The 12,078-nt window shown below is 30.5% G+C and overlaps 1 protein-coding gene and 1 long non-coding RNA gene across 6 annotated transcripts in view; one reads left to right on the top strand and one right to left on the bottom strand.

Moving 5' to 3' along the window:
- The window catches only part of LOC109605368 (TWiK family of potassium channels protein 7-like), a 234,727-nt gene that overhangs the window by 146,319 nt on the left and 76,330 nt on the right, over positions 1–12,078 (top strand). The gene's annotated exons all lie outside the window — the stretch shown is intronic.
- Positions 9,889–11,298, bottom strand: LOC109605859 (uncharacterized). Of its 2 annotated transcripts, XR_002192015.2 has the most exons (3): positions 11,118–11,298; positions 10,753–11,016; positions 9,889–10,172 (listed from the first exon to the last, which is right to left on the bottom strand). It is a non-coding gene; the product is annotated as an uncharacterized LOC109605859 (long non-coding RNA). The 2 variants fall into 2 exon arrangements; XR_007548251.1 differs by having other exon boundaries at positions 9,889–11,016.

The following is a 12,078-nucleotide window of genomic DNA, read 5'->3' as shown; positions in this document are numbered from 1 at the left end:
TTGTGGTGATGTATTAAATATTCAAATATATAATCCTCTCTAACTTCAATTTGGCTCAAAAGAAGTCGACAAACTTAATACCAAAAAAAAACAGTTTTCTTTGCACATTCTTCTAAATTTTTATAAAATTATGTAGATGCTTTACATAAGCTATTTGTCACATTGTATATAAACAATAAAGAAATTAATTCTTATTATTATTATAAAAATGGTGAATGCGCCCAAAGTACAGAGTGATGGCTACAGAAAGACAACCGATTACATTCTTGAGGGGTTTTATTCTGTGAAAATTCGCCTTATATTTTATAGATATTTTCACTGTGGTTCTCAAAATAAAATTGTGGTGATGTGTTAAATATTCAAAGATATAATCCTCTCTAACTTCAATTTGGCTCAAAAGAAGTCGACAAACTTAATACCAAAAAAAAAAAACACTTTTCTTGGCCCACTTTTCTAAATTTTTATAAAATTATGTAGATGCTTTACATGAGCTATTTGTCACATTGTATATAAACAATAAAGAAATTAATTCTTATTACTATTATAAAAATGGTGAATGCGCCCAAAGTACAGAGTAATAACTACAGAAAGACAACCAATTATATTTTTAAGGGTTTTATCTGTGAAAATTTGCCTTATATTTTATAGATCTTTTCACTGTGGTTCTCAAAATAAAATTGTGGTGATGTGTTAAATATTCAAAGATATAATCCTCTCTAACTTCAATTTGGCTCAAAAGAAGTCGACAAACTTAATACCAAAAAAAAAACAGTTTTCTTTGCACATTCTTCTAAATTTTTATAAAATTATGTAGATGCTTTATATAAGCTATTTGTCACATTGTATATAAACAATAAAGAAATTAATTCTTATTATTATTATAAAAATGGTGAATGCGCCCAAAGTACAGAGTAATAACTACAGAAAGACAACCAATTATATTTTTAAGGGTTTTATCTGTGAAAATTTGCCTTATATTTTATAGATCTTTTCACTGTGGTTCTCAAAATAAAATTGTGGTGATGTGTTAAATATTCAAAGATATAATCCTCTCTAACTTCAATTTGGCTCAAAAGAAGTCGACAAACTTAATACCAAAAAAAAAACAGTTTTCTTTGCACATTCTTCTAAATTTTTATAAAATTATGTAGATGCTTTATATAAGCTATTTGTCACATTGTATATAAACAATAAAGAAATTAATTCTTATTATTATTATAAAAATGGTGAATGCGCACAAAGTACAGAGTAATAACTACAGAAAGACAACCAATTATATTTTTTAAGGGTTTTATCTGTGAAAATTCGCCTTATATTTTATAGATATTTTCACTGTGGTTTTTAAAATAAAATTGTGGTGATGTATTAAATATTCAAAAATATAATCCTGTCTAATTTCAATTTGGCTCAAGAGAAGTCGACAAACTTAATACCAAAAAAAAAAAACAGTTTTCTTTGCCCATTCTTCTAAATTTTTATAAAATTATGTAGATGCTTTACATGAACTATTTGTCACATTGTATATATACAATAAAGAAATTAATTCTTATTATTATTATTATAAAAATGGTGAATGCGCCCAAAGTTTTATTCTGTGAAAATTCCAAAATACCAAAATAAAATTGTGGTATTAAATATTCAAAAATATAATCCTCTCTAACTCAACAGAAGTCGATAAACTTAATACCAAAAGAAATAGTTTTCTTTGTCCATTCTTCTAAATTTTTCTAAAATTATTTAGGTGTTTTACATCAGCTATTTGTCACACTGTACATATACAATAAAGAAACCAATTTTTATTACTATTTAAAAAATGGTGAATGCGCACCAAGTACAGAATGATGACTCCCAATGACATTTTTAAAAGGTTTTATTGTTAATTTTCACCATATATTTTATTACGATCTTTTCACTGTGGCTCATAAAATAAAGTTGTGGTAATGTATTAAACATTAAAAAAAAACATAAAACTCTGTAACTCCAATTTGGTTCGACAAAAGTTGAAGTGGAGAGTATTGAATGTACTAATATCCCTTAACGATTAACAACAAACCCTCACGAACATCAAAGAATTAACCATCGACATTGATTTCTGTTACGAAAACTTTTGTCTTCGACCCGAAGTGAAAAAAAAAGAACTTTTCGCACACTCCACAAATAAATAAGAACGGACACTTTTATTTGGACGACTTCCCTCCTTTCCGTATTTTATGACCTCAGTTTTATTCAAGAGCGGGCCAACTTAGCACGTCTAAACTTTTTTATTGATTGTGCTTTTTGCCTGCCCTCCGCGACGCCGTATATTTTTCATTTGCCATCGCCCATAAATGGTTATGGCTTTTAATGAGTTTCCGGTCAGACGATCGGGGAGGGGGACGTTTTTTCGGCCGTTCTGCGGCCGATTAAAAGGTCGGTGTGGCCGAACAAATAAATAGTGTCGCTGATAGACGTTAATTATGCGGAAGTCAAAATAAAATTCTAATTAACTATAATGGCCGTGTAATTGGAATTGTTTTGTAAATGGGGGGATGATTAAATCGAACAATTCCATCCGTTTGGTCATGATCAAGATGATTTTTTTGGCGTTTTAATTGGGTTTCGACGAACAATCGTGCAATTAACGGGGGATAATTAAATTAATTATATATTTTTCGAAACAATTTAAACGAAAAAACGCAGTGTATTTTTCAAGGGGTTGGACAAACAGTCCGTGGAAAATCCATTTTGTAATTGAATTAAAGCGTAAAGTCGTCCGAAGTGGTTCACAAACGAATTTCACTTTATATTTCCATCACGGTCTCCGGAAAACGTAACTGCTACATAACGAGCCCCATCCCAGATTAACCCTGCGAATTTTAAATAATTCCGGAGGCACTGGCAGCTAAAACAACTATATTTCAAACGCATCTGACACGGCACCGAAATCAATTTTGATTCGGGACGTTTTCCCCAATTCACAGTTGACAATCAGGATATATTATATCGGTGGAGGGTGACTAATTAAGGACTATTATAACTGCGAACATGCAGTCGCACGTCTCGCAAGGTGGCTTCGTGGATTCGCCGTTTTCGTACTAATTGATTGGGAATTCGCATGCGGAAAGTCGGTGCCTTTGATTAACTGCCTAATGCCGGCTAATTAATTATTTTCCGCGCTTCTGCGACGTTGCCCCAATTAAATTGTACTGTTTGCCGCATTTGTTGACTTCAGCAACAACATCCGACTATCTGTTTTGTGTATCGCTTTCAATTACCCACCGTTTATGGCGTTTTGTGTTGGTATTAACGATTGGCAATGAAGGGGCGGGAATATTAATCACAGTTGGGTGTAATTTTGTGTTTACACATAAATAAGTGTTTTTACAGTTTGTAGCTAAAATGATCACGACCAATTTTTAACTTACACAAGTGAAAAATGGAGGGTTACAAATCAAGTACAAGTTCAGATATAAAACTAATATTTTGGGCCTTATTAATCATTTTCTTCATATGTGACGTTGCCTCAACTAAATCTTCTGCTATCCCATTTGTTGAGCAGCAAAAACCACATATTTGTTTTATATATCGACGAAACATAAAATTTTAAATCAAGTTTGTCGCATTTCCTTTCGGTTTGATGCTCACAATTAATCGAGTTAATTTTATACTTTGACTGATTTTATTGATCAAGTTTTGAAATGAATAAAATTTCCTTCACACAGTTAATTAATTGAGTTAATGTAGAAGTTAATTTAAATTAAAACTTTAGTGTGTATCTCAAAAAAATGTTAAAATAGTAACTGAGAAAGTAAGATGAGAAATATTAATTTATAAAAAATATATAGTTTCTTTACCCAACCTTCCATAACTTACAAAAATTTTGTGCCAGATTTACATTAGCCATCAGTAATAATATTTTGATCACATGACTGACAGAAAAGTATATGTTTTTCATATTTTTGTTTATAATTTCGGTAACAATGGAGATATTAAGATGAACCTTTCACCAACTTCTTTAGTTTTTTATAATTTATGTGTCAATGTACAAAAATATACAAAAATCTATTTCAATCTTCGAAAAAAATTGTAAAACTTCATAAAGTAATCAAGATAATATTTTTAATTTTGCCAATAAAATAGGAACTGGGAAAGTAAGAAAATGTGCATGAAGAAGAAATATTAATTTATAAAAAATATATAGTTTCTTTACCCAACCTTTCATAACATACAAAAATTTTGTGCCAGATTTACATTAGCCATCAGTAATAATATTTTGATCACATGACTGACAGAAAAGTATATGTTTTTCATATTTTTATTTATAATTTCGGTAACAATGGAGATATTAAGATGAAGCTTTCACCAACTTCTTTAGTTTTTTATAATTTATTTGTCTATGTACAAAAATATACAACAATCTATTTGAAAAATTGAAAAAAATTGTAAAATTTCATAGAGTGGTCAAGAAAATATTTTTAATATTGCCAATAAAATAGGAACTTGGAAAGTAAGATAATGTACATGAAGAAGAAATATTAATTTATAAAAAATATATAGTTTCTTTACCCAATCTTCCATAACATACAAAAATTTTGTGCCAGATTTACATTAGCCATCAGTAATAATATTTTGATCACATGACTGACAGAAAAGTATATGTTTTTCATATTTTTGTTTATAATTTCGGTAACAATGAAGATATTAAGATGAAACTTTTACCAACTTCTTTGGTTTTTTATAATTTATGTGTCAATGTACAAAAATATACAAAAATCTATTTCAATCTTCGAAAAAAATTGTAAAACTTCATAAAGTAATCAAGATAATATTTTTAATTTTGCCAATAAAATAGGAACTGGGAAAGTAAGAAAATGTGCATGAAGAAGAAATATTAATTTATAAAAAATATATAGTTTCTTTATCCAACCTTCCATAACATACAAAAATTTTGTGCCAGATTTACATTAGCCATCAGTAATATTTTGATCACATGACTGACAGAAAAGTATATGTTTTTCATATTTTTGTTAATAATTTCGGTAACAATGGAGATATTAAGATGAAACTTTTACCAACTTCTTTGGTTTTTTATAATTTATGTGTCAATGTACAAAAATATACAACAATCTATTTGAATCTTCGAAAAAAATTGTAAAACTTCATAAAGTAATCAAGATAATATTTTTAATTTTGCCAATAAAATAGGAACTGGGAAAGTAAGAAAATGTGCATGAAGAAGAAATATTAATTTATAAAAAATATATAGTTTCTTTATCCAACCTTTCATAGCATACAAAAATTTTGTGCCAGATTTACATTACCCATCAGTAATATTTTGATCACATGACTGACAGAAAAGTATATATTTTTCATATTTTTGTGTATAATTTCGATAACAATGAAGATAATAAGATGAAACTTTCACCAACTCCTTTGGTTTTTTATAATTTATTTGTCAATGTACAACAATCTATTTGAATCTTCGAAAAAAATTGTAAAATTTCATAGAGATCTATAAAATATTTTTAATTTTGCCAATAAAATAGTAACTGAAAGAAGTATTAATTTATTAAAAATACCTTTATAAAATAAAAAAAATGTATATTTGTATATTAAAATTTGCCAATGAGAAAGTTATTGGAAAAGGGATGATGAAGAAGTAGTAAGAGATTAGTTATACACTAAAATACGCCATTTCAGCTCCAGTATGCCAAATGGTTTAATACAAGTTTGAATCCGACGAATCAACATTCGGGGTGCTCCGACCGTAAAGAAAAAAAAAATAAAACACGAATCAATACCAGTTCGTTTGCGGGAAATTATCAAAAAGATAATCAGAACCGGGAATAATTACGGCCCACTAATGAAACAAAGGTCGTAAACGCAGGATTCGCTAATGAAGGCAGGTTTCCGATTTCCGATTATTCCGTGCGTCCGTGTTCCAGTAATTGGGACATCGAAAAACACCACCCGCACCCGGCCCGTGCAACTGCCGTCGAAATCGTGCCGAAATAAAATTCCTTGAGCCCCGTCGCGGCGACTTTGTGTTGCGGGCACTTCATTAGTATCAAGCCGGGGTCCCGGATAACGTCGACTAATTAGGGACGGCCGGGGTAGTTTTTACTTCTCCGCATCTCCGGGGAGACTTACATTTCACGGTGGCTGATGTCAACAAACTTTTTTTCGCAATTAAGTACGACGTCGTCGACGTCTTCACCGTTTCCGGGGTGGGTATTGCGGTCGTATCCCGTCCGCCCGAACGTATGGCTCGGGGTGGGTTATAATGGAGTTTGTTGTGTTCCATGATTAGATATTTTACTGGCGTATAGTTCAGTATGTCGTAAAACTTTGGCGGAAAAATTTTACGAGTCAAAATACATTATTCAAGCCCGCCATTACAAACATTGTGCACACACACATCAACCCCTTTACGTTTTTACCGTCAAAAAACATTTAAATCCCCCCAACAGAACGAGGAATAGTGTATCAGTGGCAATATCTGAGTATCAGATTGCGTGTGATTTCGAGTGGAGAAAACCTCGTTAAGGTCCCAGGCGGTGGTGGATCCGCCCGCGAAAATAGTCTACGCAGCCACTCCAACCGCTCGCTCCCACCCCCCGCCTACCCCACCAAAATCAAATTGTCCCAGGGAAACAAATTACGGGAACCGGGGGTAGGGAACAAGAAAATAAGTGGCACTCGCCTCTGCCGGGATCATATCAGCGTCGCTTAGACGCTATCGCAAATTGACATCGTCGATGTAGGCCTCGGCGTCGGGACGTTGTCATTAGTGCCTAGGTAACTGGATCTTGCACTCCGCCAACGATCCGGGACGAATTTAAAATGCACAAAGTCGGGAACGCAGGTGAGAGCACTGGATGCATTAAGACGGCGATCGATATTAAGGGACACGCTTTGTTTTCCTTTAATTACTGCTTAATACACCGTTTAATATTGCAGGGACGTCCTCACACTATCTAACTGCGACGGTTTTTGTTTGGCTTGTAATGTATCATTACCGTGTGTAAAAACATTGAAAAAGTTTGGCACATGCGCAAGTTAAGTGGAGTGGCGAATGCGCATGCGTTAACTATAAATGGTGGATGCGCAGTGTAGCATAAATGGCGGACGTCCTGTGACCTTGAAAATGTTTAGAAAATGTTCTTTTGTAGTCTAGTAGCAGTCAGCTGCTTGAAAATTATATTAAAAATACCTTGTTGACAACCTAAACTTTTCTGTTTAATCCATTCGTTAAAAAGTTAGTTAAACATATAGCTACAGGCAAGATACTTGTAGTTCACGTTTAGTTGTTGATTTTAAAAAGATTATTTTACTATCCACAATATACTACTTTAAAAATCCTATTTATTTCTAAATTTATAAATGTGTAAATTTGTAATTAATGTATAAAATTATTAATATTTTCACATTTTATATTATTATATACTGAAAAGTTTTCCTAAATAAAAGGTACAAATTTTGTTTCATTAGCAAAGGTACTTTAATTAAAATTCATTGTATATATGTAAAAATAGTATATAAAAATTCAAAATAGAAAATAAATTAAAGCTGTATATTTTAATATTTAATTTTATTGATATCAAAATTTGTTGTTTAAAACAGTATAACTATAGATATTACATTATAATACAACAAAGTAAAAATATTTAAACAAGGTTAAAATATTTGTAACATGTTTTACTTTGATGTTGTGATTAAACATGGAAACTAAATTTATTGTTTAAACATAACTAGTAATTTTATGTTGAAATCAAAACTCAATTATCAATAAAACTAGTCAAATTATAAAATTTACTTAGCTTTAAACTAACAAACAATGGAATAACCTATGTATTTTTCGACTTTGAACAGATACATAAACTAAGCTAAATCTTATTCTTAAACTTTTTTTTATAATATTGACATTTTACTATGATGCACGTTCAAATTTACTTGTTAAAGTACTAAATAAGTTGACTGTATAAATGTTACCAACATAAAGTTTTATATTGACTTCAAAACTAAAATAAAATCAGTCAAATTACAAAATTTACGTGATTAATTATTAGCTCCAAAATAACAGACTAAACAATAGTTGTTCACTTCACAACTTTGACTTGACTTTGATATATAAGAAAATATATATTTTTTAATAAATTAATATACTTTCTTCATTTTCATCATCATCTTTCCCAGTTATTATTTTATTGGCAAATTTAAAAATATTTTTTGACCACTCCATAAAATTTAGTATTTTTTCAAAATTTTCAAATAAATTGTTTGTATATAGATAAAAATGGTAAGTTATAACTATAAATATTAGTTCTTCTAAAACTTAAGTAAATCACCCTGTATATACACTTCATCTACATTGCCCATTTTCTATTATTGTCAAATCTTCAAATATTTTGATTGCTTTAAAAAATTCAAGATATATTTTTCCATATTTATTAAATTAGTGCTTCCTAAGATATGACCTATACCACCCTTATTTGGCCATCTATTTATATTCTTCACGAGAAAGAAATTCATCAAAAATTTATAGGCTAAAAATAAAATATGTTGTAGGTATTATTTGTTCAGGTTTCTTCTTATAATGATCTCCGCCAATAGTTCCTGCTGGTGGCCTAAGTGATTCTTACGGGCCTGCGTCCGCCTCCAATAAACTAATTTGAGTTGTCTGGCTCGTAAAACTGGAAACAACGTGGATGTGATAAACAACGGCGATAAGACAGGTCGCATTAACTCGGGACGTGTCTTCGGGGAGTTTTATCAAAGATGTCGCCTTTAACCCAGCATTAGCTCCGGGGGGTTTCGACGTCGCATTGTGTGTATGTGTGTGAGAGCACGGTGCCCAAATAAACCGTCGTTGATACGACGACAAAGGCAGACAGACGTTGTTATGATCTCTTATGGGACTTTTAAATATGCCTAATGGGGGAACGGACCCTGCTGCGGATGAAAGGGAAGATGGTGGAGGGTTAAAGTCGACGTTCATGTCAATTGTGCTTTGACGGCGCACGTAATTTAATAAAATGCCGACGGTCGGTCCGTGAATGTGTCAATAAAATTACTGTGTGAAACCGACGCTCAAACGAGGGTACACATGCAACCTCGCCCACTTTATGGCCGTCCATTAGGCATGTCTTCCATGCGGATTTAACTGAGTATGAATTACTCCGTTTTAAAACCATTCACATCCTCTTGCACATAGTTGTAGTTCGGTGGCTGGGGGTGGGTGTACAATGCCCACCCCCAGATAAGAAGCACTAAGGGGCTTATTGCATGGCACAACAAAGACCACGGTCGAGTTCAACTGCACATAATTTTCAGTTTCCTGTTTAATTAAACGTCGACCTGGCAGTTATGCTGCAGTTAAGGCTGTTTTTCAATTGTTACAAGTCAAATGGTTGTTTTCGTCATTACAGACTGTATATTTAAAGGTTGTCACAACCTGTATATAACACCAACGAAAAACCAGATATACTACGTGTCTTTTGAAGTGGATAATTTGAATTGTCTAGATTATAAGGTTTAAAAATATTTCCAATATCTTCTTTTGAGGCATTTTACGTTACTAAACAACAGAGAAATTAAGAATGAACGGAATAAAATGTATCCAAATACACAAAATGATTATTTAGAAATTTTACAGAAAATGGAATGTTGTATATTTTTGTTTGTTAAATAAATTTAAAATATTGACAGTAAATATTCAAATAATGTTGCTGATGAAAATAAAACATATTGGAAATATTTTTAAACCTATTTAATCTGGAAAATTCAAATTAACCACTTCAAAAGACTCATAGTTTATAATTATGTGTTTACAACCTTACATCTTATTGTAAATGTTTAAGATAATTTATTAATAATAAATTATAAATTATAGCAACTATAATCAATGTGTAATATGAATAATTTACATTTATTATTATATATTAATTTATTTTGTAATATACAATAATTGCAAAATATATTTATTTGTTGAACCAAACACATAACTAAAAATAATAACTGAATTATCTCAATTTTAGTATTATATCCTGCTTTTTCATTTAAAAAGAGGTTGTATTTGAAGTTGTGGCAGTAAGTATAACATCCTATGATCATAAGTGTAGTACAGTCATGTCCTTTTTTTCTTTTTTAAGGATGCAATGGCCTTATTTAGTACAACGGTATCATGTATGTTTCTGAAACACATAGCTCATATATTAGTTCATGGAGAACGGCAAAAGGTATTGATTAGTTATTTTTATAATAATTATACTTCAACTACTTTTCTAATTTATTTTGAACAAAATTTCGTTGACATCAACTTTATTATTTTCAATGGAAACACCCTGTATATTTTTGGATTTTTAAATTCTATATGTAATTGCAAATAAAATGGTTATACCATATCATATATTTAAACCCAATAGTTTTGGAGTTATTAATTTTTTTCCAAAATTTTTGACAAATTGATGGTCTAACTAAATTGTCTGTAAAACCACCAATTTTGTTGCTGGAAAGTTCATTTGTGGCATACACTTTAACAAAGGATGATCCTATAAAGAGCCATTATTAGTACTCCCAAATTTTATACAGGGTGTTCGTTATGTATGTTGAATTTTGTGCATTCTAAAACATCAATAATTTAGTTATTTTCAGTGAAACACCATCTATTTTTTAACATAATTAAATTGATTTTTAAAAATTCATTCAATTTGTACAAGCCCTTGCACCTTGTTTTTTGTCTAATAGTAACAGTAGAAATAAAAATTACTATACCAATAATATTACTCCACAATCAATGCTATCTTCATTAATTCATTCACAATGTAATTTAGTTAAGATATTTTCATCCTGTCTCTTTTCTGCAACATTTTTTACTGAGTGTTCGGGCTCCCTTTGTGAGGAATATCGTGTCCAAACTATTTTTGGCAATTTCCTAATTAATCCAGTTCAAAATGTTTTGAAAAAACAAAACTGTTATTGGTATAAAAGTTTACTCCCAAACTACAAGCAGACGCGTGTATGGCATTATTAGAAAATCTAGAATAATACATATAATTTAATAAAATAACCTATTTATATATAAATCAATATTCATAACTAATAAATTATTAAACTAGTGATAATATTAATGTACTTACGTCTGACAAATAATCTTAAGAGATGTTAAACAAAAGCGGCAACAACATTTATGCCTGTCACCCATTTTTATGCAATAATAACAACAATAACGAGAAAATTAAAAAAGATTTTAAACAGACGCACACACGTTGTAAATGACAGCATGTAAACAATGTCAAATTTGAATTGCGACGTTGCCAACTTTGTGTGTTGTTTATCATGTTAAATATCATACTAAATTTTGAAATAAATAAAATTAATTATGTTACTCTCCATTGCTGTAATGTAATTATAACAAAATTGTTCAATACTTTTTGTTTTTACCAAGTATACAAATGAATAAGTTGCATGACAAAATAAATGTGACAACGTAGGCAACCAACAATGTGCACTTTACCCCCACTTTTTGGCGACGATTTGTGTTTATAATGGAGGTGTCTGTGAAAAACTGGTCAGTATTTTGATTAATTTTTGTATAATAGTTACCCGTTTGTAGCCGTAATTATGTGCATCCCCGAACAACTTTGTGAACGTTGTTTATTTGAGAAGAAGAAAAAGGAGTTACCGTTTTATTATCGAATGGCCGAGGATATATATAACCTCAACAAACTGTTGACATTTTCTTTGTTTTTCTCAGCGTTTAGTTTCGCATTATTTGACAGTTTTTATGAGTGGATTGGATTTTTCCCACTGAAATCTAAATAATTAAATGTCCGGTGGATTTTAATAAACCATTAATAATTATTAGGGTTGCCATAATAAAATTTTGATGAAAAATGTATTTTGTTTTTTATTTCTTTTAGATTTAATTGTTTTAATTTAAATATTTATCGTGGAATTGTGAGTTTCCTTTAAATAATGCTTTGTTTAATATTAAAGGCAATATTTAATTTTTAAAAGATTTTAAGTATGATAATTTTCAGGATAAATATTAAAAACTGTCTGTTGCATTATTAATTTTATTATTAAAAACGTATTGAC

Source organism: Aethina tumida, chromosome 6 (assembly GCF_024364675.1).
Source record: "Aethina tumida isolate Nest 87 chromosome 6, icAetTumi1.1, whole genome shotgun sequence".
Lineage (NCBI taxonomy): Eukaryota > Metazoa > Arthropoda > Insecta > Coleoptera > Nitidulidae > Aethina > Aethina tumida.
Note: the sequence above shows the minus strand (reverse complement) of the source record. Positions and strands in the feature narration are given on the sequence as shown.